Below are 27315 nucleotides of genomic sequence, written 5' to 3' on the forward strand. Positions count from 1 at the left end.
CCCTGTGGTGTAGGCTCCCTAGGTGTTGGAAGCACCCTGATTGTGGTGGCTCTGGCTTGTGCTATAGGGATTGAGATAGACAGATGTATATCCAACAGAACAAAACTATATGTAGACCTGAGATTGAGCATGATGATTCTGTTTCAGGTGACTAATGTTTAGCCTCCTCCTCCTACACTGCCTTTCACATGTTCCTTTATGTTCTTAAATGAATCCCTTGTCAACACATACAGTCATGGAGAAGGGTTGAGGTGATGTGTCAGCATGTCTGTTCTAGCATGCTCACGGACTGGGCTGGTATAATGCACTGGTCTTGGTGGTGAGGTTGATATCACATGATGAAGTCCAAGTGGAGATGTACTGTGAGCCAGGGAACTCGTAGGTAATTTCCTCATGACCATGGTCTCCCCATGTTTAAGGATTCTATGAAACTCTATGACTTTGAACTGGATCTGGTCATGATCATCTTTGAAAAACATGGGATATATCTAAGGGCCCCGATCAGGGAATATACAGCCTACCAGATCTAAGAAAGGGAGCAGACACCATGGAGAACACAAAAGATGAGTGGAACCTGTTAAAAGAAAATATGTGTACATTAAAATATTTCCTCAAAAGATTAAAACAAGAATCCACACACTGGGAAAATATATTTATTGATAAAATAATGGACAATAATGAAATCCCATGTAATAACCAAAACTGTATCTCAATTAATAAAAATAAAAATTTAAAAATAAAGAACAACAAATGATTGAAGGGGTAGAGATAGTGGAACACTATCCATTGCTGGTGGGCATTTAAATATGTACAAACACATTTAGGAATCTGGTGATTCCTAAAAGAGCTGGCAATAGAAATAGCATACAACCCAGCAGTGCCATTTGGGGGCATACACCCCAAAAGATATAAGAGACCACTGAGGATCAGATGTATCTTGTCCTATGTTTTTTCCAGCAGTTAAAATCACAAAACCTAGGGATTAAAAGTCAATGTCAAAAAACCCAAAATTGTCATAACTGAACCAGTATGTCACAGCATGATCAATGGAGAAAAATTTTAAATTGTCAAGGATTCTTTTCTTGCTTGGATCCACAATCAATGGTATGGAAACAGTATTCAAAATATCAAAAGACATTTTATCCTAAGGAAATCTGTTGCACAACACCTTCTTGAGGTGCAGAACAGCAAAGATAGTCCTTTGAGAATTAAGGTATTCCTGACCAAGCCATGGTATTCTCCATGGTCTTCTACACATATGGAAGTTAGACACTGAAGAAGGAAGACCATAGTAAAACCGGTGCACTAGAATTCTGGCGCTGGAGAAGATCATTAAAAGTGCCATGGACAGCTAAAATGACAAACCAAAGTGCCTTCATAAAAGTGTGGCCAGTGTGATCCTTAGATGCATGGAGCGCAAGACTTCTCCTGAACGTACTTTGAACATATTGTCAGGAAAACCAGTCCCTGCAGAAGGGCTTCCTGCTTGTCAGAGTGGAGGGTGGATAAAAAGAGGAAAGCCCTCATGGAGATAGATTGACATGGTGGCTGCATCAATGGGCTCAGGAATAGGGACAATTGTGAGGATGGAGACGACTGGTCCGTGTTGGTTCTGTTGTGAAGAGGGTTGCTACGGTTCTGTTGTGAAGAGGGTTGCTACGGGTGGGGTGTGATTCTACAGTAACTCACACCGACATCAGTAGGTATGCTCAAGGTTTTTATTATCATGATCATTAAATATTTTGCGACTCTAATCACAATCCACACATCCATCCATTGTGTCAAGCACATTTGTGCATATGTTGCCAACATCATTTTCAAAACATTTTATTTCTACTTGAGCCGCTCATATCAGCTCCTTATTTTTCCCTCCCTCCTTTTTGAACGCGTTGTTTGTTATAAATTATTATTTTCATGTCTTACATCATCCGCTGTCCCCCTTCACCCACTTTTCTGTTGTTTCTCCCCCTGGGAGGGAGTTACAAGTCGATCCGAGTGATCGATTCCCTTTTTCTCCCCACACTTACACCTTACCCTCTTGGCATCCCTACTCTCATTATTGGTCCTACGTCTTTATAGATCCTGGATTCCCTGTGTTTCCAGCTCTGATCTTTATGAGTGTACATCCTCTGATATGGCTGGATTTCTGAGGTAGAAATGGGATCTTGATAGTCAGGGGGAGTGGGCAGAAGCCTTAAAGGACTAGAGGAAAGTTGTATGTTTCATTCATACTGCACCATGAGTGTCTTAACTTCTCCCGGCCACACCTTCTGTAAAGGTATTTCCAATTGTCTACAGATGGGCTTGGGGTTTCCACTCTGTGCTTCCTCCCCACCACCCGCTGCACCCCTACTGAAATTGGTATGATTTTGTCCTGGGTCTTAAATGCCTGTAACATAATCGCATTGACACCTCATGATCACACAGGCTGGTGTCCTTCTTACATGTGGGCATGTTTGCTTTTCAGCTAGAAGGCTGACTGTGTATCTTCAAGCCTTTACGTCTCCAAATACTATATCTTTTGATAGTCGGGCACCATCAGTTTTCTCCAACACATTTGCTTATGCACCCACTTTGTCTTCAGCGATCCTGTAGGGTATGTGAGCATCACAAGGAATTCTTAAGTTCGGCCCTCTTGCGGCAGGAAAAATGAATAGCATGGGTGCATGGCTTTGGAACATGCGTTTATTTTCTACTATTGCAAGTGGTAGGAGACAGAAATGTGGGGCAGGGCTCTCGGCACTTGATTTCTCCCGGGAAAGGAGTCAGTGGAAGGTCATGTCGCTTTTTAGCATCGGGGACACCTGCAGTCCTGAATAACTCCATGTGCCTGGGCATCCACGTCGCCAAGGTCCTGCATATGCCCAGGGAAGGGGCCTTGGGTGACAGGGATATATTTTGCTCCTGGCTTTGTTTCTTGATGTGGGTGAGCACATCTGCTACCTGCTGCTGAATCTCCTTTTCCATCACTTTCAGAAGATGGATGTGAAGCAATTAAGGCTTGACTTCAGGAAGGCTGATCACGTTAGATGCATCCTCTGACAGATACCTCCAAACTCCTTCATCATCATGGCAAACATGACCTCAAGCTCAAGAACTCAATCCAAACCGCTCTAATTTAGGAAACACTAGTCTTTCCAAATACGACATTGGGATCCCGAGGTAGAAGTCAGGATTGAGAACAGATGGCAAAGGGTTGTGGCACTAGTTGTCCATACGGATGCAGATTGCATCGCACAGGGTGCGACAGTGCCTGTAAGCAAGGTGTATTCTTTGGGGTCCATGGAGCTGCAAGGTCATCCTCAGCTGCTCCATCACCTCTGCAAGGGTATGCCACGGCAGAGTTAACTGGGGGACCATGTAGCAATTGAGGGGGACAGGAAGCTCTAGAAAGGCAAAGTTGCACCTTGGGAACGTGTGAAACAGCAGGGTCTGTAGGACAGCCATGGACAACGGGTTTCCGCAGAGTTTCAAGGTTCTGAGCTGAGAGCAGTGACCCAGAGCAGGCTGCAAGTAATTGCAGTCCGAGTCCGTGATGCCACAGTCCGCCAAATCCAGGTGGACCAGGGTGGCAGAGACTCTGTTCAGCAGAGCAGGGAGGAACTCGTAATTGGAGCCAGGCCTGCGTACACCACTCAAGTCAAGGGATTTCAGGTGGCTGGTGCAGGGACATGAGGACAGGTATGTCAAGTCCTGGTCCATAAGCAAGGAACGGCGTATGTGCAGGGTCTCCAAGGGCACCTGCAAGCATCTGAGCAGCAGGTGGAGGTGGTTACCAAAGAAGTTCACAGAGTGCAGCATGAGGGTGTGGAGCTGATGCAGACTGAGGAGCTGAGTGGTGAATTGTTGAAGTAGCTTCTGCACCTCGTCCTCATCGTTCTCCCCGGGGACGATGCAATACAGGGTGCATTCAGAGAGGAGGAGTGTATGCAGCTGGACCATCTGGGACAGGTAAGGAGCGAACCAGTTGAGGCTTTGCAGGTCCCAGCTACCAAGCAATCTCATCTCCTGGACAGAGTCTAGCTGCACTACATTGAGGATCTCCCCAAGAATGGGAAGCGGGGCAACATTCCGAACAAGCTCGAGCTTCCTGCAGCACAGGTGTGGCAGGTCCTTCGTCTGCTTGACCCTTTCGATGAGGAAGGTGAGCATTTCATTTGGGATGTCTGCCTGAAAGCAAGGTCAGTGAGCACCGTCATGCCAGCCAAGGCTGGATATTTCTCCACTGACCTACATTTGTTTTCTTTGAGGATCTGAGTCTTGGGATGGGTGGACTCTGGATCCTCTGATGACATTACAGAGGCAGTAGACTGGCGTCCAGCCCACACTTTCCAGAAGTTGGTCCGAGTGTTCATTTGTAAATCCAGCACTTTCAGTTTGCATCTCCTGTGCTTAACCTTCTGGGAAAGCAGTATAGCAAGGCCATCAAGGGCAGCCTTTAAGATGTCAGGGGGAGACTGACAATCTTCCATCAGAGCCCCCAGAGGGAGCTTGAGGAAGGGCCACACCCCAACCATGGCCTTCACTGTCTCTCTGTAATCTCCGACAACAGCTGCCACGAACAGGGGAGGGAAGAGCTCTGTGGGCAGCCACTCCAGAGAGGCAATGGCTGAGGCCTCATTCTGCAACACGCTCTGGATGGCCAGGTCCAGGAACCTGGGTGGGTTCCTGCTGCTCATGCTGATCAATCTGCTCCAAGAGCGATCCTGACCTGTGAATGAAGAGAAAGGGTCTGCTCAGTGTTCTGGGAGGGCCAATCTGTTTGTCCTAGCCCTCCACACTCTGGACTCCACTGTCATCCCCTTAGCCCCTCAGAGAGGAGCTCGCTGACCATGCTAATCTTTCCAGTAACTCACAGTGGTAGAGGCTGGTCCACGTGGGCTTAGATTTCAAACTGGATTCTTCTTCTTCTTCTGACTCAAGTTGACCCAGAGGCTGTGGAATCCAAGATGGGCAGTCTGGAGTCTGATGGCAGACAGTGAACTCAGCAGCTGGGGAGGTGAATGAAGCAAAAATAAGTAGGAAATTTGGGGGACGCTACCTCAAGTTTCAAAGACTGAGAGTGAGATGAAAGGGCCCGACATTTCAGAGCTAGGGAACACTTATCCATGGGACTGGAGGTCTCATCCTTTCAGCTCAGGGGCTCTGACAACAGATGGTTTTGCCTCTCTGGATTCATCTGCATCGCTCATTCCCTAGATCATGAATGCAGAATATTCAAACATCACAACAGAGTGAAATCATCTGGAAATAGAAATTCCACTCAAATCTTACTTTCTGAGTAAGAAGCCGGATGTCCGCATTCACTTTTTAAAAATCTCTTTTAATGGAAGACGGATGTTTCTTTCCTTTTATTAAATATGTTTAATGGGGGCTCTTACATCTCTTATCGTAAGCCACACATGCATTCATTGTGTCAAGCACATTTGCAGGGATGCTAATAGCATCGGTTTCAAAACATTTTCTTTATACTTGACCCTGTTTATATACAATGAGAGGGAAACCGATCCATGTACTTATATCTATATGTTAAGAATTAAGGTTGCAGATGGACATGGGGCCTAGATTCAAGTACTACCTCAACAAAAGTCACTTGGTCCTAATTATCTGCATTCTGTGATGCTCACCTTCCCGATACCATAACGTAAGATGAAATGTGGGCATAAGCAAAGGTGGGGAAAGCTGCCTGTCTATGAAAAGATATAGCATTTGGGGTGTTAAGGGCTTAAAGTTAAATAAGCAGCCATCTAGCTGAAGTGGTTTTCTTGATTTGACTGTTGTTGATAACTTATTGAGAATGAAATGTTCTGACTGAAGCCCTTACCTAAAAGACATTTTGTGGGAGTTCATTATCAGCAGGCAAAAGCAAAGCTGGGGCCATGAAGCTGAAGACTTGAATCAGAGGCAGAAGAATGCAAATATAACCTCAGACACATTCCACTTGAATGTCAAGAGCATATCAAAAACAGATGTGATCAAGTGAATACGATCGACAGAAAACTGAACCAGCTATAGCATGACATCAATAGTATCATGTATGAAAGAAAAATCCTTCACAAAACAGAAAAGAATGAATGACCTAGCTGGACGCAAAGGAGACTCTGAATCCTGACATTGGTAGAAGCATTGCTAAAGCCAATGGAAGAAACCATCAAGAGCTGAGCAGAACATGTAAAACAGAAGACAAATTACACTATTATAGTGAGATATGCTGCTCAAGGTGAAAATCAGCAGTGACAATAGGAGGTCAAAGAGGTGGTAAGAGGAGGCCATTCCGTGCATGTAACAGAGAAAGGAGAGGTGGGAAGGAACTGAGACCCAGTTAAAGTTTTGTCTGACATAAAAGCTGGAAAAATTAAGGCAGAGCCAATTAAATACAGATTCGTTTGGGGTTTCCTCCTGTCGACAGAAAAACTAAACATAGTCATTTCTGCCAAGATCTTTGTTAATAGCTTTGTAATAGAGAAGGGACTTTCTTTTATCCATCACGTCATCATTGAGGAGGACAAAAGACTAAGCTTTCGCTCATTTACATGTCTTAGTCTACAGAAGACCTCCCTTAAGTCTACACTCTCATTCTGCCCCTGTGCTTCAGCATCATTTACCTGTCTTTCCCAGAGCAATCTGTTCCACCTTGCTTCCAGGACACCATGAGATTCTGAGCTACTGATCTTCCCCGTGTCCTTTCAAGTTCAACATGAGAATTTGGTGGTCAGAAAATGAGTGTTGGTTCTCAAGAAGGCAGTGGGACTATTCCCTGCCTTAGGACAGGCTCGGGAGCCTTCGCAGGCAGTGGTTATGCCTTGGGCTGCTGTGACCTGCATGGTCAGCAGTTTGAATCGACCAGCAGCTTCGCAGGAAAAACACTGGGCTTTCTTGTCCCATGAAGAGTTATCGCACCAGCATTTCTAAGGGGTTGCTGAAAGTCAGCAGTGACTCCATGGCAGTGTGCTTCAGTCTGAGAGGCTGTCAGAAAGTGCTCGACATGTAAGGTCAAACCCAATGCAGACAGAGCTGAAGAACCTTCCTTAGAATTTTTTAAGCACAAGGAACTGAAGAAGACCACAAGTGCTAGAAGCAAAACAAAACAAGACAGAACAGAACGAATCGAAAGTGCGAATTTCACAATCAAAATTCTATGGTTCCCAATTTTGAAAGATGCTGTTTTGGTTAGGAGCATTTGTGTCATTCCAGATGCACAGAAATCCTATAACCTACGAAGGAAGCACTGTTCTGTCCTGTCCTCCCAAGCCACCACTGTGAAACAAACTACCACACAAATATTCGATGAAAAATGCAGGGGCCACCAAAACAAGATGAAGGAACACACAGAGTGGGTTTCCTAAAAGAAGGAGACATTCAACCATGACAAGAAGTAGCGTATGAAACAGGGATTCTAGGACAAGACCCTTTCCCTCTGTCCATCCATGGATCTGGTCTCCCACGGAGAGGCCGCTGTGTTCTCCCATCTCCTTACACCAGCCCTCCAAGATCTGCGTCCCTCCCCATCAGCTCCTCGCAACCATTCAGGTAGTTTTCATGTAACTCTCATTCAACTCACAGTTGCAGACGCTGACAAGGCTCCAATTTCAGTCTTGGCCACGGTCCTTGTTGAAGTAGATCCGGTGCATGAAGAATCCAAGAAGGCAGGTCGAACGACAGACTTCTTTGTCAAGAATGTTGAGCCTGAAAACTTCCAGAGAAGCCAGGAAAATGTTGGCAAGGTTCCGTCTCAAGTCCAGAAACCTTCAGGTCAGGTGAAGGGTCCAGGTGCAGAACAAAGCTCCAGAGCATTCAGAGAGTCCTTTTAAAGGATAAGACCACACCCACCAGGAAGCTATTGCTTCCCCCTCATTGGCTGTTCACAGTAGGTTTCATCATGGAAGTGATGGCATTTCATGAGATCTCATCAGCCGGGCTGATGCCATCAGAACGGACCAACTCCTGAGAATCCAGACCCAGCCCTGTTCACACAAGACCTCGGCCATCAGCCCTTATGCACGGGGAGGGAGAGGACACCGAAGATGGTGAGGGTTGTGTTGGAGGGTGAGGGGGATTAAGTGGGTGTTTACAGAAATGGCTTTACTGTCCCATTTCTCATACATGCAATATAGTTTTGTCATTATGGATGCTCCTCTTTGTAGCGCATTTCCTGAAGCACCAACTTTCTTCTACTGTAGCTCATCCGACTTATGAACAAACTTATGAAAAGGAGTAGAAATGCCTCCTTGTCTTCCTACTGACTGTCAATCTTTCCAGGAGTCGATGGCTTCATTAAAGCACAAGGACTGGCTGACAAATTTGAACCAGTGACCTGGTGGTGTGCTGACCAATATTTGAAGGACTGACCTCTGCAGAAGGATCCCACACACTGTCTTAAATCTCAAGTGCTCTCAGGATACAAGCATCAACCTAAGAGTTTCCATGACTGTAACTCTGTGTGGGAGTAGAAAGCCCCATCTTTCTCCCATATATAAAGTGTCTTGTCTGCTTTTGCCCCATGGGATGCTTTCCACTTTCTCTCAAGGGCTGTATGAGCTTTGTTGGTAAACAATGCTGCGTGTCTTTGAGGTGGCAGACTCTCATCTTTCTCCATTGTAGAAGCTAGTGGTTTTGGAAGCCTCCAACTATTGATTAATAGACAAGCACAGCCCACTACCTAGGCACAACTCCAAAACTGACATCCTTCCGTGCCCATTTCTGTTAGGTCGAGGGAACAGAGCCTAAAATTGAATGCACATTTTTAATAGTGTTGCTCCAGGAGAACTAAATACCACAAGAGGATAGCTTTACAAAGAGACATTTATTTTATCTTAGGCAAAATATGTTAGTGTCAGAAGCTTAGACATGGATATGAAAGATTGGATGTTGATTGTTTTGTACTGGGATGGACTGGTAACTTTCAGCATCTGTGTGCATTCCAAGGGGATTCCACGAGTGTTGGCATCCAGGTTCTTCTGAATCTATAAGGTTCCCCTGCAGGGACCCTGGGTTCCAAGGACATGCTCTGCTCCAGTCTGTTGGCCTCTCTTTTCATGTCTTGTTAATGAGAGATGTGAAGCCAGCAAGGAATGACTGGGCTAAGGGCGTAAATGTCAGATGCTTCTTGTAATCTTCAACTCCAATCACCACATTGTTAGAGCAAAGATAGCCTAATCCTCTTGAACCTAACTCCAAATAATATCATTTGCATAGTGAACATGAGGGTTTTCCAAGTGGTACAGTAAACCAGAAGCATAAGTGAGGATTAGTAAGGAAGGCAACCACATTAGCTTTCCACATGCATGATGATTTCATCGCAACTTCCCTTACTGGGAGAAAATCTTAAAGTGAGGAATCTGTAGCCTGCAGGGTCGTCTTGAGATCCTCCATTGCATCTAAAAGAGTATCCTAAGACAGAGAACTTTCCGTGTCCTCATAGCAATCCTGAGACACAAGGAGCCCTAGAAGGGAGAACTTACACAGAGCTTGTGTGCTGAAGCAGGTCCTGCAGGACAGCCATGGAGACTGGGTTTCCACCCAACTCTAAGGTGGTGAGCGCGGAGTACTGGCACAGAGCAGGCTGCAAGGCAGTGAGCTCAGAGTCATCGATTTCACAGTCAGCTAAATTCAGGTGGTTCACGGTGGCTGAGACCCTCTCTAGCAGACTTGGGAGGAATTCATGTCTTAAGGAATCCCTGAACATACCACTCATATGCGGGGACCTTAGTTGGCTGGTTCGGGGACAAAAGCCAGGCTGTCAGGCCAGAGTCCAACGCAATGCAGTGCTTTTAAAGAGAGAAACTGCGAATGTGTAGGCCAACAACTGAGCAGCTGATAGACGTGGTCATTGAGGAAGAAGACTGCTTCCAGAACGAGGTGCTGGAGTAATGCAGACTGAGGACATGAGAGGCCAGTTTTGCAAGACACTTCTCCACTTTGTCCATGGTACATGACACCAGGGGATCTGGACTTATGTGGGACTTACGTGGGAAAAATGGAGTGTGCTCTGGTGACTCATCTGGGACAGGTAAGCAGTAAACCAGTTGCGCCTCTGCAGGTCCCATCTGCAGTGGATTCCCACCTCCTGCACAGAATCCATCTGTACCCCATTTAAGATCTCCTCAATAATCGGAAGCTGTGACAGATCTCCTTCAAACGCTAACTACTGACAGAAGAGGGTAGGCAGGGTCTTTCCACAGTTGACTCTTGTAATGATAATAGTGAGCAATTCATCTGGTACTGATTCAAGAAGGCAAATGCTTTTGAGCAAATACATAGAGGCCAAACACTGAGGCTTCTCTCCTGCTACGGGATCCTTCCCTTTGAGAGTCACAGTCCTGGGCTAGGTTGTTACTGGACGCAATGGATTGGGTTTCAGACCACACTCTCCAAAACTTGGTGTCAGTGTTCAGGCATATATCCACAACTCAGAGTTCACATCCCCTGCGTGGAATCATCTGGGAAGCAGGATATCAAAATATCCTGTTGAGAATGCCAAGACTTCATGAGAGCCCCTACGGGAGCAGGATCAAAACCAAGACCCTACCGTGGCCTTCGCTGCGTGTCTGTGTCCACCGACCACAGCTGCATGACAGTGGTGGGAAGAGTTCGTGAGTAGCGACCCCAGGACGGCCATGGCTGAGGCCTCATCCTGCCACACACTCTGGATGGCCAGGTTCAGGAGCCTGGGTGGGTTCCTGCTGCTTCTGCTGATCAATCTGCTCCAAGAGCAATCCTGACTTGTGAATGGTACGAGTTGTCCTTGCCCTCCAAAACTGGATCATGGCACCCAGAGCTCCTCAGAAGGGAGCTTTCTGGCTTTGTTACTCCTCTTATCAACTCACAGTGGGAGAGACTCGCAAGACCCATGTGAGGCTTACATTTCAGTCTAGATACTTCCTCTGTCTATGTTGGTCCTAAGGTTTTGGAATCCAATATGGGCAGACAGATGGTGGACAGTGACCTCAGCAGCTGGTGAGGTGGATAAATCAAAGATCAGTAGGAAATGTGGTCATTGCACATTGAATCGAACCATCCCAAGGCTTACTCTACAGGAAAGGTAAACTCAAGAGGCATAATGGTGCATTCAACAAATGGAAACTTGGAGATCTGTATTGAACTACAATGCTCTCTGTGATGGATATCTATGGAATTACAAGAAAGTCTTGTCAATACAATGATGAGTAAAATTTCCTCACGATTCACTAATGAAGAAGCTGAAGTAGTTTTCCAATCACTTCAGTATGAAATTGACCCATCATGTAGTCAAGAGGCATAGATAATTATTGGTAATTGGAGTGAGAAATTAGGAAACAATGAGGTAGGGGAAACAGTTGGAAAATATGGTCTTGGTGATAGAAGGATTCGGGAAATCACAAGGTAAAATTTGCAAGTATACTTTAGACAAACATTAGCCACATTAAAGCCATCTTGTTGACTGATGGATAACCTGCCTCCTTCCCCCAACCCCCATGTCAGCGAGTCCCAGTAGTCATTTATTTTTATTTATTTTTAAATATGCTCCTATGTAATCAGAATCAGAACATTTTAATTAATATCCTTGTTCCCTTGAATGTTTTAACCATGATGGTACTATTTTTATTTTATTAACCAGGATGTTGTTATCAATGCTATACCCTGCAACATTCACTAACTCTAAAGAATAACAGCATTAATTTTGCTGGCTGATTTGTTGCAGTTGGTGCCTTGTGTACTCTTGCTGGGTGGTCTGCAGGCCAGCAGCACCATGTAAGGCCATAGGCAGCCCACCAGGGGGATGGTGCCCCTGATTTAGTGGATCTGCTTGTGGTTGAAGAGGAGCCCGTCCGCCACAAAAGGGAAGCCTGTGGCCAGAACCTCACACAGCCTCTTGGGGAGCACTCGAAGTTCTGGAGCCCCACAAATTTAAAAGGATTGAGCTTTGTTTGCTCTCCCAGGTCGCCTTCCTCGGCTAACTACACATGCATCCAGTAGAACCAGAAATCAGTGGGGCAGTCATAAACGGGAATGTCCCTGACAGTACATCAGGTCCAGAACATAGTAGGTCTGGTGCACCTCGCTGTGAATGCACTCCACAATGGTGTCTTCGGTAGCTGTCCATGAGCTCTGCCTGCTGCCTCCCGGCAGGAGGGAAGGAAACCTGTCCACGCAGTAACTGTTCTTGGTGTAGGCGCTGGTGCAACCCCTGGAGGCCACAATGAGCGCTCTTTTTCCAATGGGGCACAAGACCGCAATCCACTCCTGCCCCAAGTCCGCGGGGACATCAATCAGCCACTCAGAGATCATCAACTGATTGGCATAGCGCTTGGGGAGTTTCTCGTCAATATCAACATCCATGTCTTCATCATCTTTCCTGTGTTCATCCTCCTCACTCTCCACTCTGGTCCAGTCATCTGCAGCCAGCCTTCTGGTGTGGTTCACAGAGGCCAGTCGCTTGCATTTCTGCAGTTCCAATAACGACGGTGCAGCTCATCCTGCTGCAAGGAACTGCACTTGGGCTTGTACTGGGACAGGCGTGGGTGTGTGGCTGCATGGCCCTTCAAATCTCAGGACACAGAGAATCTGCTAGCCAGGGCTGGACTCAGCTGTTCCATCTTTCCAACAACCTTTATGGACCAAATGGCAGGTATGCACGACTGACTTCTGCCTGTGCAATCTTCAGAAATCAAATCCACTACAGAAGTTGGACAAGTGTTTCAGTACAAAAGAGACCCTAACACCAAAGATAAGTTAAGGACAAAGTGCCTTCATTTATGAAAGACACAAAGACGCAGACACATTAGGGATGCCAAGCCATGAAGTTTTGGTTCTTCAGACCACTCAAAGACAGGATTTTACTTCACTAAGTCCTGGAATACTGGAAGGTGTACAAATTCATGAGTAATTGTAAGACCATTAATCACAATAAGAGGGGGATTATGGAAGCCAGAGGAGGACCAAGATTGGGACACATAGTTTATGTTCTAAAGAGTTTAGAAGATTGTTGATTTCAAATGAGGCATCTGAGCAAGATGCTAAGGTAGGACTCCTGATTATGCAACCGACAGTCCTGTCCATCAAGGACACGCCCAGGGAGCCCTAAAACACTGCTTCTCCCTGGACCATCTTTAGAAGCATGCAAGTAATGCAATTTCCAATGCACCCTACCAGAGGGCAAGATGAACAACTTCATTGTTACATGATCTCAAGACATTTCCGGAAGTGGTTTTTGATTTGGGGTTTTTGTTTTGTTTTGGGCATTGGAAAGTTATGTGTAACATCCAAAAAACTTAGTGCTGAGACTTAAGCCCTAATTTAAGAGATTTTGGAGGAGGTCATTATGTGCAGTCAAAAATGAAGCTGGGGCCATGAAGCTGAAGAAATGAATCAACTACGTGAGAGCACAAATATAACCTGAGATCCATCCCACATGAATGGCAAGGCCATCTCAAGAACAGATAGGATTGAGTGAACACTAGCAACAGGAAACTGGACCAGCTGTGTGATGACATCAATAACATCTTGTATGAAGAAAGAAAAGTCCTCCACAAGACACAAAAGGTAGAATGACCAAAGTGGACATCTAAGAGACTCTGAATCCTGCCATTGGTAGAAATGTAACTAAAGCAAATGGAAGAAATGATGAAATAATGCTGAACAGAACATTTCAAAGAGCAACTTCAGGAGAAAAATTAAAATATTAACATGAAACATGATGCCCAAGGGGGAAATCCTTCAAGTTATAATAGTGAGAACATCGAGAATGTCATTCGGTAGATGTGGCACAGAAAAGAGAGGTGGGAATAGGCTCACACCCCAAGAAAGCTTGGCCTGACTTTATCCAAAGAAGCATAGTCAGACAGGCATTTTCTGCACAGCTTTCAGTTAATCGCTTTGTAATCAAGAGGGTCTTATTCATCCACCAGGTGAAAATTGACCAGAGAAGACTAAGCTATCTCTGGTTTACATGTCTAGGACATGTTTGTCTACCCTCCTTAAATTTTCTGTTTTTAGGGTTTGTGGTGGGATTGTGAGAGGGTTGAATAGTAAGGCTTCAACTTACTCTTCAGACACATGAGAGCTTCGGCAGCAGTGCTGTGGGTCCACAAAAAAGACAGCCACTGAAACGCCTTGATAATTTAGAAGAGTTGTTATTCAGTTGTCACCCGACATCGAGAATCTAAAAACAATTCTAGGATTGAAGTCTTGAGTGGATATTTAAGTCCATCATTAAAAGCAAACACTCACTTAGAATCTGTCTATAATAATTAAGCAAGCACAAGGTTTGCACTAAAGTGCATTCTCTCAAACAAAGAGTAAAAGGAGCTTCTTGCCACTGTCAATGCAGATGAATGGAAACCACACAGGACAGAGTAAACCACCCCTGTGGGATTCCACGACTGTAATTCTGAATGGGAGAAGAAAGCCCCATCATTCTCCGCTATTTAAAATACAGGTATCACTGAATGGGCCATTCCATTTCAACTCAGTGGACGGGATCACCTACTTGGGGACCACTATTATATGTCTTTATGGGAGCAGGTTCTCATCACTCTGAACTGGAAACAGCGGTGGTTCTGAAAACTCCAACAGTTGATTAATAGATGAATAACTCCACACTGGAGCCCATCCCCCAAACTGACACCCTTCTTTACCTGCCACACTACAGAGAATCATGATCTCAGCAAGATGATACATTTAAAAAGAGGACCTGATGCAAAGGGCTTAAGTGGAGAGCAAATGCTTTGAGAATGATTGGGGCAGGGAACGTGCGGATGTGCTTTATACAATTGATGTATGTATATGTATGGATTGTGATAAGAGTTGTATGAGCCCCTAATAAAATGTGGGGGAATAAAAGAAAATGATTACAGCAAAGAATGTACAGATGTGCTTTATACAATTGATGTATGTATATATATGGATTGTGATAAGAGTTGTATGAGCCGCTAATAAAATGTATTTTAAAAAGATGATACATTTAATGAACCATCGCACAAAAGCAAGCTATTAAGATGTATCAAGTCCCTGAATAGGTACTGAAGTGTGAAGGAGATAAAGGGTAAGCACAACACCCTGATTAGCCTGGGTAGAGCAAATATATTTATATGTTCATAATGCAATATTGAATGCACTCAATTCACATAGGCCTCAAAGAAAGACAAGTTTGGAATGCCACACCTCAACCTCTAGGACCTTCCCCACTTAGCACCTCAGAACTATTTAGAGAATTTTCCTGTTACTCCCGATTTCAAATCACCATTGGAAAGGTTGACAAGGCTAAGATTTTAATCTTGACTCTTATCTTTGATCAAGTATTTCCAGTGGGTGATGAATCCAAGATGGCAGGTCAAAGGACAAACTTCTTCCCAAGGGTGTTGAGACCAACAATTTCCATAGATACAGAGATAATGGCATGATTCTCTCTCAAGTTTCCAAACCTTCAGGACAGAGGAAGGGTCCAGGTCCAGAACAAAGCTAGAGAGCTTTCAGAGTCATTTTAATTCATAAAACCACACCCACAAGATAGCTAGCTTCCCCATCATTGGCTGTTCACAGTAGGTCTCAGCAGGGAAGTGATGGTATTTTTGGTCATTTTATCCACCAGGCTGATGCCATCCTAACAGAACACACCCTTAGCGTCCAGACCCAGCCCTGTTGAGATAAACTGTCAGCCATCAAACCTCACCCGCTGTGATTGATAGAACATAGAACATTTTGAGGAGGTGTGTCAGCAGATGAGAGTGGATTAAGCAATTGGTTACAGAAATGGCTCTAGTCCACAGATTGTCACATATGCAAAATAATACCCTTATGAATATTCATTGGTGTAACTCATTTCCCATAGCACAAACACACTTGTACTGTCTCTTCCAACATAGAGCCAACTTATGGGAAAGAGTAAAAGTGCCTCCTTGGCTGCCTACAGACTGTTGATCTCTCCAGGGGTAGATGACCTCATCAAGCCCCACAGATTGCCTGGTAGGTTTGAATGAGTACCCTGGTGGCAATCAGCCCAATGCTTTACCAAGCATGCCACATCAATTGCATTTATCTGGAGCACTGCAGGGATGATTGGATCACATTGGGCATGTTTAAAGCATGGACCTCTTGAGAAGAGCACAGTATATTCTCTTCTCAACGGCTCTTATGTAAGAAGCATTAGCAATTAGGGTTTATAAAACAAGGAAACATCATTGTCTTACTATTTAGGTAGGTGGAATCCAACTTCAGGACCTCACCTGGAAGATAAGGTTCTCTCCCCGTGGGTTCTGAGGTACCTTCCTTATATCCTTGCAACATCTGTGGGATGCTAGATCCTGGCCAGACTTTCTCCCATCTGCATCAGGAAGTGCTTCAAGTTTGGCTGCCTTCCAGCTAGTTGGGTTGCATCATTTGCATTTGGCAGGATGTGTGCTTGTTCTTCCAATCCTAAACTTCCACTCCAAACAGAGATGCTTACATACCTTCCACACTGATGAGATTCTTGACCTCAGCAAGCTGACACAGATCTTGTACCCTTGCACATAGGCAAGTTATAAAGACGTATCAAGGACCCTCAATGGGTATGGAGGTGTGAAAGATAGAGGGCAGTGGTTCTCAACCGTCCTAATGCGCGACCCTTTAATAGAGTTCCTCATGTTGAGGTGACCCGCCCAACCATAAGATTATTTCCCTTGCTACTTCATAACTGTCATTTTGCTATTGATATGAATCGGACGACCTCTACGAAAGGATCCTTTGAGACCCCAAGGGGTCAAGACTCACAGGTTGAGAACCTATGAATTATAGAAGGTAAGCAATACACTCTAATTTTTTGTATTGTTTCTATTGAGCAGAGCAAGTAAATACATAGGTGAATAATACAACATAGAACACATTCACTTCACCCAAAATGGAAACATGACCGTGTTGTGTTTCACAGGCCCATTGTACCAGAAATAATTGCAATACATGTAAGGGTTTCACAAACATAAATCCATTCTTTACTAATATCCCTTGTAGAAGGATAAACTTACGGGACTCCCTGTAGGAGATGACTGTATCTCTTTGTCACCATTGTACATTTTTAGTCCTGGCTGTCCACCTCCTATGAGTTGAGCCCAAGATGTTTCCAGACAGTCTGAGACTTCTCACATGAACCATCTGGTCCAAACAAGAGGCAAATCAGTGCAGGCTGAGCAGTTCCAGCTGCAAAACACTGCCACACTGTGGACACTGTCTTGTTGCACCCGTTTGAAGATATCCTCAAAAAGAGCAAGTTAAGGTGAAGCGTCAATAGACCCTGCTGCCTCCAACGCAGAAACTGTGCATGATAACAAAGAAGGGATAGCCATGAGAAGGGGCATTCCCAAATACTTCGTCGTTGAATGGTTAAGTGGATCAAGAGAAAGTTGTGGCAACAAAACAAGGAAACAGTGCTCAATTTCTATTGAGGAGGTATGCCAAACGGACAAGTATATATACTTTTATTTGTGTTTTTAATATTATAACATAATATTATCTATATATAAAGTATAACCAGATTGCTCCTTACAGATGTGGATGATGGGACGTCAAGCTACATATTTTGGACCTGTTTTGTGGAGAGATCAGTTCCTGGAAAAGGACAGAGAGACAAAAGCAGGCCATTGACGTGATGGATTCACAGAGTAGCTGCAACGAAGGCCTCACACTTACACACGGTTGTGAGGATGGCGCAGAGTGTGCAGTCTTTCCATCTCTCCTGCGCGGGTCCCTGTGCGTCGGAGCCAACTGAATGACGCTGAAGAAAACAATGTCTGCCATAATCGAATTCACGTGGTTTCCTGTGAGATAACATGACTGTTCACATCACGCTCTTTTTCAGCGGGAAATCTTGGCATGGGAAAGGCTAGATTAGGTGCGTCCTTGTCTTCTGATCCCAAGGAATTCAGTCGGGCTTGGTTAATCTGCAGATGATTTCAGTCTTTCTTTCTTTTCTCTTAAAGTGTCGTCCAGACTGTGTGCTCAGGATCTAGGCTCTAACAAAGATAAGATGTTGGAGAAGATTTTTATCAACAGTCAAACTTTTTTAGCATTATTGGTTTTACCAGTTTCATTTTCACTGCATCGAAAATGGGATACGATTCAATAAGATCAAGGAAGAGCTGTACCTCTGCCTTCAAATTCAATTCTAGAACATTTTCTACAGACCCTGTAGTAGTTGCTCGTGTACTTTTCTTGTTGGTTTCTCCAAATGAAGTAATTATATACAAAACAGAACACTCCCATTCCACAAATTCAGCGCCAGGTCCCCGGGTCACAAAATATGGGAGGTGGGGCACCAGGTCCCACAAAATATGGGAGGTGGGGCACCAGGATGCTTGCTAGGTCCCAATTCTGGGAGCTCTGGCCCAGCTAGCATGGTTGGACTTGTGGTGGAGGCTCAGGGATGGGCCTCTGGCGCGACTGTCCTCAATCTCGGGATAGCTGCCTACCCGCTCCAAGCAGGGACGGGAATTGGCACCTCAGGGCCAGTGGTAGGCTGCTATCCTCACCCATCTTTGTTAAAACTACCAGGCGAGGCAGCTGACACCTTGTGCTGTCCAGACTCCCCAGGCTCAGCTCATAGCTCTCTTACCTCTTTGCATTTGGCAGCTGGTTCAGGATGGCGGGAGGCACCGGCCCGGTGACTGCCCCTAGTCGATGCTTCTTTACTTCCTCCATCAGGGCCGCCACCTCCTTCTGGTCTCCCTCCTGCTTCTGCCTCTGCTGCTCCTCTGTCAGGTTGCTGCATCACGACCTCGAAATCCACGTGGGCCTGCCGCTGGTCCAGCCGCTGCAGGATCTCCCGCACCTCCATCTCCAATTGGGAGTCCTCGGTGCGCCTCCCCATCACCTTCACGGGGTGCTCCGGCTCCTTTGGCACCCTCTCTTCCTGATGCGTCTCAGCCTGCAAGTTACACGAGGCTCCAGCTGCAGGGCGTCGTCTGTGCTCTCGGGGTCTGTCTTGAAGGTCAACTCCTCCCCACAGTGCTTGCACTTGATGTAGAAGCAGGAGATCGTCAGGCCCGCGTAGTCCTCATGGTTCACCGTCTCTTTGCGCGCACTGACCTTCGTGCCCTTGTAGACATACTCTCCGCACGTCTTACATTTCATGTGGAAGGGGATCCTCAGTTGCACCTTATACAGCTGGTACTTGGGCATCATGAGCTTGGAGATCTTCTTGGGGTGCTCTGCTCCTGTCTGTTGGCCTCTCTTTTCATGTCTTGTAGATGAGAGATGTGAAGCCAGCAAGGAATGACTGGGCTAAGGGCGTAAATGTCAGATGCTTCTTGTAATCTTCAACTCCAATCACCACATTGTTAGAGCAAAGATAGCCTAATCCTCTTGAACCTAACTCCAAATAATATCATTTGCATAGTGAACATGAGGGTTTTCCAAGTGGTACAGTAAACCAGAAGCATAAGTGAGGATTAGTAAGGAAGGCAACCACATTAGCTTTCCACATGCATGATGATTTCATCCCAACTTCCCTTACTGGGAGAAAATCTTAAAGTGAGGAATCTGTAGACTGCAGGGTCGTCTTGAGATCCTCCATTGCATCTAAAAGAGTATCCTAAGACAGAGAACTTTCCGTGTCCTCATAGCAATCCTGAGGCACAAGGAGCCCCAGAAGGGAGAACTTACACAGAGCTTGTGTGCTGAAGCAGGTCCTGCAAGACCGCCATGGAGACTGGGTTTCCACCCAACTCTAAGATGGTGAGCGCGGAGTACTGGCACAGAGCAGGCTGCAAGGCAGTGAGCTCAGAGTCATCGATGTCACAGTCAGCTAAATTCAGGTGGTTCACGGTGGCTGAGACCCTCTCTAGCAGACTTGGGAGGAATTCATGTCTTAAGGATACCCTGAACACACCACTCATATGCGGGGACCTTAGTTGGCTGGTTTGGGGACAAAAGCACAGGCGGTCAGGCCAGAGTCCAAAGCAATGCAGTGCTTTTAAAGAGAGAAACTGCGAATGTGTAGGTCAACAACTGAGCAGCTGATAGACGTGGTCATTGAGGAAGAAGACTGCTTCCAGAACGAGGTGCTGGAGTAATGCAGACTGACGATATGAGAGGCCAGTTTTGCAAGACACTTCTCCACTTTGTTCATGGTACATGACACCAGGGGATCTGGACATATGTGGGACTTACTTGGGAAACATGGAGTGTGCTCTGGTGACCCATCTGGGACAGGTAAGCAGTAAACCAGTTGCGCCTCTGCAGGTCCCATCTGCAGTGGATTCCCACCTCCTGCACAGAATCCATTTGTACCCCATTTAAGATTTCCTCAATAATCAGAAGCTGTGACAGATCTCCTTCAAATGCTAACTCCTGACAGCAGAGGGGTGGCAGGGTCTTTCCACAGTTGACTCTTGTAATGATAATAGTGAACAATTCATCTGGAACTGATTCAAGAAGGCAAACGCTTTTGAGCAAATACATAGAGGCCAAACACTGAGGCTTCTCTCCTGCTACGGGATCCTTCCCTTTGAGAGTCACAGTCCTGGGCTGGGTTGTCACTGGACGCAATGGATTGGGTTTCAGACCACACTCTCCAAAACTTGGTGTCAGTGTTCAGGCATATATCCACAGCTCCGAGTTCACATCCCCTGCGTGGAATCATCTGGGAAGCAGGATATCAAAATATCCTGTTGAGAATGCCAAGATTTCATTAGAGCCCCTACAGGAGCAGGATAAAAAGCCAAGACAGTACCGTGGCTTTCGCTGCGTATCTATGTCCACCGACCACAGCTGCATGACAGTGGTGGGAAGAGTTCGTGAGTAGCGACTCCAGGACAGCGATGGCTGAGGCCTTATTATGAAACACACTCTGGATGCTCAGGTCCAGGAGCCTGGGTGGGTTCCTGCTGCTTATGCTGATCAATCTGCTCCAAGAGCAATCCTGACTTGTGAATGGTACGAGACGTCTGCTCAAACTTCTGGGAGAGCTACACTGGTTGTCCTTGCCCTCCAAAACTGGATCATGGCACCCAGAGCTCCTCAGAAGGGAGCTTTCTGGCTTTGTTACTCCTCTTATCAACTCACAGTGGGAGAGGCTCTCAAGATCCATGTGAGGCTTACATTTCAGTCTAGATACTTCCTCTGTCTATGTTGATCCTAAGGTTTTGGAATCCAATATGGGCAGGCCGATGGTGGACAGTGACCTCAGCAGCTGGTGAAGTGGATAAATCAAAGATCAGTAGGAAATGTGGTCATTGCACATTGAATCAAACCATCCCAAGGCTTACTCTACAGGAAAAGCAAACTCAAGAGGCATAATGGTGCGTTCAACAAATGGAAACTTGGAGATCTGTATTGAACTACAATGCTCTCTGTGATGGATATCTATGGGAGTACAAGAAAGTCTAGTCAACACAATGATGAGTAAAATTTCCTCCCGAATCACTAATGAAGACGCTGAAGTAGTTTTCCAATCACTTCAGTATGAAATTGACCCAACATGTAGTCAAGCCACATAGATAATAATTGGTAATTGGAGTGAGAAATTAGGAAACAATGAGGTAGGGAAAACAGTTGGAAAATATGGTCGTGGTGACAGAAGGATTCGGGAAATCACAAGGTAAAATTTGCAAGTATACTTTAGACAAACATTGGTCACATTAAGGCAATCTTGTTGACTGATGAATAACCTGACTCCTTTCCCCTTCCATGTCAGAGAGTCCCAGTAGTCATTTATTTTAAAATATGCTCCTATGTAATCAAAATCAGAACATTTTAATTAATATCATTATTCCCGTGAATGTTTTAACCACGATTGTACTATTTTTATTTTATTGACCAGGATGTTGTTATCAAAGCTATACCCTGCAACATTCACTAACTCTAAAGAATAACAGCATTAATTTTGCTGGCTGATTTGCAGCAGCTGGTGCCTTGTGTACTCTTGCTGGGTGGTCTGCAGGCCAGCAGCACCATGTAAGGCCATAGCCAGCCCACCAGGGGGATGCTGCCCGGGTTGTAGTGCATCTGCTTGTGGTAGAGGAGGAGCCCGTCCACCTCAAAAGGGAAGCCTGTGGCCAGCACCTCACACAGCCTCTTGGGGTGCACTGGAACTTCTGGGCCCCACAAACTAAAAAGGATTGAGCTTTGTTTGCTCTCCCAGGTAGCCTTCCTCAGCTAACTTCGCATGCATCCAGTAGAACCAGAAATTAGTGGGGCAGTCATAAATGGGATGTCCCCGCTAACACATCAGGTCCAGAACGTAGTAGGTCTGGTGCACCTCACTGTGAATGCACTGCACAATGGTGTCCATGACTTCTGCCTGCTGCCTCCCGGCAGGAGGGAAGGAAGCCTGTCCACGCAGTAACCGCTCTTGGTGTAGGCGCTGGTGCAACCCCTGGAGGCCACAATGAGCGCTCTTTTTCCAATGGGGCACTGACGCAAATCCACTTCTGCCCCATGTCCGCGGGGACATCAATCAGCCACTCAGAGAGCATCAACTGATTGGCATAGCACTTGGGGAGTTTCTCATCAATATCAACATCCATGTCTTCATCATCTTTCCTGTGTTCCTCCTCATCACTCTCCACTACGGTCCAGTCATCTTCAGCCAGCCTTCTGGTGTGGTTCACAGAGGCGAGTCGCTTGTATTTCTGCAGTTCCAATAATGATGGTGCAGCTCATCCTGCTCCAAGGAACTGCACTTGGGCTTGTACTGGGACAGGCGGGGTGTGAGGCTGCACGGCCATTCAAATCTCGGGACACAGAGAATCTGCTAGCCAGGGCTGGACTCAGCTCTTCCATCGTTCCATCAAACTTTTTGAACAAAATAAATGGCAGCTATGCACGACTGACTTCTGCCTATACAATCCACGGAAATCAAATCCACTACAGAAGTTGCACAAGTGTTTCACTACAAAAGGGACCCTAACACCAAAGATAAGGTAAGGACAAAGTGCCTTCGTTTATGAAGGACACAAAGATGCAGACACATTAGGGTCGCCATTCCCATGAAGTCCTCATACCATCAGACCATTCAAAGACGGGATTTTACTTCACTAAGTCCTATGTTCTAAAGAGTTTAGAACATTGGCACTTTCAAGTGAGGCATCAGAGCAAGATCCTAGGGTAGGACTCCTGATTCTGCAACCGACAGTCCTGTCCATCAAAGACACGCCCAGGAAATCCCTAAAACACAGCTCCTCCCTGGACCATCTTTAGACGCATGCAGGTAATGCAATTTCCAGTGTACCCTACCTGAGGGCAAGAAGAACTACTTCATTGTTACATGATCTCAAGGTATCTGGAAGTGGTTTTTGGTTTGGGGTTTGTTTTTGGCATTTGAAAGTTAGGTATAACATCCAAAAAGTTAATGTTGAGACTTAAGCCCTAACTTAAAAGATTTTTGGAGGAGGTCATTATGTGCAGTGAAAAATGAGGCTGGGGCCATGAAGATGAAGAAATAAATCAACTACGTGAGAGTACAAATATAACCTGAGATCCATCCCACATGAATGTCAAAGGCATCTCAAGAACAGATAGGATTGAGTGAACACTAGCAACAGGAAACTGGACCAGCTGTGTGATCACATCAATAACATCATGTATGAAGAAAGAAAGAAAAGTCCTCCACAAGACACAAAAGGTAGAATGACCAAAGTGGACATCTAAGAGACTCTGAATCCCGCCATTGGTAGAAATGTAACTAAAGCAAATGGAAGAAATGATAAAAGAATGCTGAACAGAACATTTCAAAGAGCAACTTCAGGAGAAAAATTAAAATATTAACATGAAACATGATGACCAAGGGGGAATACTTCAAGTTATAGTAGGGAGAACATCGAAAATGTCATTCTGTAGATGTGGCACAGAAAAGAGAGGTGGGAATAGGCTCACACCCCAAGAAAGCTTTGCCTGATTTTATCCAAAGAAACATAGTCAGACAGGCATTTTCTACACAGCTTTCAGTTAATAGCTTTGTAATCAAGAGGGTCTTATTCATCCACCAGGTGAGAGTTGACCACAGAAGACTAAGCTATCTCTGGTTTACATGTCTAGGACATGTTTGTCTACCCTCGTTAAAATTTCTGTTTTAAGGGTTTGTGGTGGGAGTGTGAGAGGGTTGAATAGTAAGGCTTCAACTTACTCTTCAGACACGAGAGTCTCGGCAGCAGTGCTGTGGGTCCACAAAAAAGACAGCCACTGAAACGCCTTGATAATTTAGAAGAGTTTTTATTCAGTTTTCACCCGACATCGAGAATCTAAAAGCAATTCCAGGATTGAAGTCTTGAGTGGATATTTAAGTCCATCATTAAAAGCAAACACTCACTTAGATTCTGTCTATAATAATTAAGCAAGCACAAGGTTTGCACTAAAGTGCATTCTCTCAAACAAAGAGTAAAAGGAGCTTCTTGCCACTGTCAATGCAGATGAGTAGAAACCACACAGGACAGAGTAAACCACCCCTGTGGGATTCCACGACTGTAATTCTGAATGGGAGAAGAAAGCCCCATCTTTCTCCGCTATTTAAAATCCAGGTATCACTGAATGGGCCATTCCATTTCACCTCAGTGGACGGGAGCAGCTACTTGGGGACCACTATTATATGTCTTTATGGGAGCAGGCTCTCATCACTCTGAGTTGGAAACAGTGGTGGTTCTGAAACCTCCAACAGTTGATTAATAGATGAATAACTCCACACTGAGGCCCATCCCCCAAATTGACACCCTTCTTTACCTGCCACACTACAGAGAATCATGATCTCAGCAAGATGATACATTTAATGAACCATTGCACAACAGCAAGCTATTAAGATGCATCAAGTCCCTGAATATGTACTGAGGTGTGAAGGAGATAGAGGGTAAGCACAACATCCTGATTAGACTGGGTAGAGCAAATATATTTATATGTTCATAATGCAATATTGAATGCACTCAATTCACATAGGCCTCAAAGAAAAACAAGTTTGGAATGCCACACCTCAACCTCTAGGACCTTCCCCACTCAGCACCTCAGAACTATTTAGATTTCATGTTACTCCCTATTTCAAATCACCATTGGAAAGGTTAAAAAGGCTCAGCTTTTAATCTTGACTCTTATCTTTGATCAAGTATTTCCAGTGGGTGATGAATCCAAGATGGCAGGTCAAAGGACAAACTTCTTCCCAAGGGTGTTGAGACCAACAATTTCCATAGATACAGAGATAATGGCAGGATTCTCTCTCAAGTCTCCAAACCTTCAGGACAGAGGAAGTGTCCAGGTCCAGAACAAAGCTAGAGAGCTTTCAGAGTCATTTTAATTCAAAAACCACACCCACAAGATAGCTAGCTTCCCCATCATTGGCTGTACACAGTAGGTCTCAGTAGGGAAGTGATGGCAGTTTTGGTTATCTTATCCACCAGGCTGATGCCATCCTAACAGAACACACACTTAGCGTCCAGACCCAACCCTGTTGAGATAAATTGTCAGCCATCAAACCTCACCCGCTGTGACTGATAGAACATAGAACATTTTGAGGAGGTGTGTTACCAGATGAGAGTGGATTAAGCAATTGGTTACAGAAATGGCTCTAGTCCACAGATTGTCACATATGCAAAATAATACCCTTATGAATATTCATTGATGTAACTCATTTCCCATAGCACAAACACACTTGTACTCTGTCTCTTCCAACATAGAGCCAACTTATGGGAAAGAGTAAAAGTGCCTCCTTGGCTGCCTACAGACTGTTGATCTCTCCAGGGGTAGATGACCTCATCAAGCCCCACAGATTGCCTGGTAGGTTGGAATGAGTGCCCTGGTTACCAAGTATGCCACATCAATTGCATTTATCTGGAGCACTGCAGGGATGATTGGATCACATTGGGCATGTTTAAAGGATTGACCTCTGGAGAAGGGCCCAGTATATTCTCTTCCCAACGGCTCTTATGTAAGAAGCATTACCAATTAGGGATTATAAAACAAACAAACATCATTGTCTTACTGTTTAGGTAGGTGTGGGGGGCTTCTGCCGCACACAGCTGTATGGAGCCAAGAAAGCACAGAGATGGCATTCGAACAAGCCCAGGGGATGTTGCTGTGCCTCCCACCTTTCTGGACCCTGCAAGACAAGGAGGCTTCTCAGGGCGCACGCGCACGCGCAGTGTGACGAGGGGCTGTGCTTTGCCCAAGTTTGATTCACACGGAAGTCCTGAAGAGGGCGGAACTTCGTCATTGCCACGCGCCTGGGCTCAGGTGTCCTGCGCATGCGCGCAGCGGGCTTCCTGGCTGGTTCCTCCTGACTAGCCATCCGGGGCTCGGGCGCGCGACCAGGGGGCGGGGCTCCCTGGAGGGATCCGCCCCCTTACCGCCAATCCCTGGGCCAGGCGCGTGGAGCGTGGGGCGGGGCTTCGTTCCGGTTCCACTTTCTTTGCGTTTTCACAGATCCAGAGTCAAGGCGATGTTTTTTTATTCTGGGTAGATGAGAACTAAATACCACAGTGGATGGTTTTACAAAGCGACATTTATTTCATCTCAGGAAAGGGCTGTTGGCGTGCAGAAGCTTAGGTGTGGGTGTGCAAGGCTGTCAGCTGATTGTCTTGCTGTAGGAGGGACTGGCCTCTTTTCAACATGGGGGTGAATTCCTTGGAGATTCGTGGAGTGTTGGCGTCCACGTTCCTCGGAGTCTATGAGGTTCCCAGGGCAGGAAGCTTGGGTTTCAAGGACGTATAATGCTCCTTTCTGTCATTTCCAGGCTGTGGGAATCTATTTTCATGTCTTGTGAAAGAGATGTGAAGGCGGCAAGGAATGACTGGGTAAGGCTGTTAATGGCAGATGCTTCCTGTAGTCTTCTAGTCAAACGGACCACACTGTGCTAGCAAAGATAGCCCAATCCTCTTGAACCGAACTCGAAATTATCTTATTAGCGTAGTAAACAGTAATGTCTTAAAAGTGAGAGGGTAAACCAGGAGCAGAGCCGAGAATTGGTAAAGAGGGTCATCACATTCACTTTACACATGTATGATGATTTCATCCCAATTACTCTTACCTGTGCTGGGAGAGAATTTTACAGAGAGGGGCCCATAGGCCTGCAGGGTCATCTCGAGCTCCCGCAAAGCCTCCGAAAGAGTACTCAGATACACTGGACCTCCATGATCCCGATAGCAATGCTGAGGAACAGGGAGCGCCACAAAGCAGAAATTGCACAGTGGCCACGTGTGCTCAAGCAGGTCCTGCAGCACAGCCATGGAGACTGAGTTTCCACCCAGCAGCAAGGTAGTGAGCTGGGAGCACTGGCCCAGAGCAGGCTGCAAGGCAGTGAGCTCAGAGTCATTGATGCCACAGTCAGCTAAGTTGAGGTAGGTCAGGGTGGCTGAGACCCTCTCGAGCAGACTTGGGAGGAATTCATAT

The 27315-nt window shown here is 45.7% G+C and overlaps 3 pseudogenes; all 3 read right to left on the reverse strand.

Annotated features, from left to right (window-relative positions):
• Positions 1-11637: 11637 nt before the first annotated feature.
• On the reverse strand, positions 11638-12575 carry LOC142434816 (snurportin-1 pseudogene; annotated as a pseudogene).
• Positions 12576-18558: 5983 nt separating this feature from the next.
• On the reverse strand, positions 18559-19652 carry LOC142434818 (splicing factor YJU2 pseudogene; annotated as a pseudogene).
• Positions 19653-21810: 2158 nt separating this feature from the next.
• Positions 21811-22731, reverse strand: LOC142434819 (snurportin-1 pseudogene; annotated as a pseudogene).
• Positions 22732-27315: the final 4584 nt, after the last annotated feature.

The sequence above is a fragment of the Tenrec ecaudatus genome, chromosome X, assembly GCF_050624435.1.
Source record: "Tenrec ecaudatus isolate mTenEca1 chromosome X, mTenEca1.hap1, whole genome shotgun sequence".
NCBI lineage: Eukaryota > Metazoa > Chordata > Mammalia > Afrosoricida > Tenrecidae > Tenrec > Tenrec ecaudatus.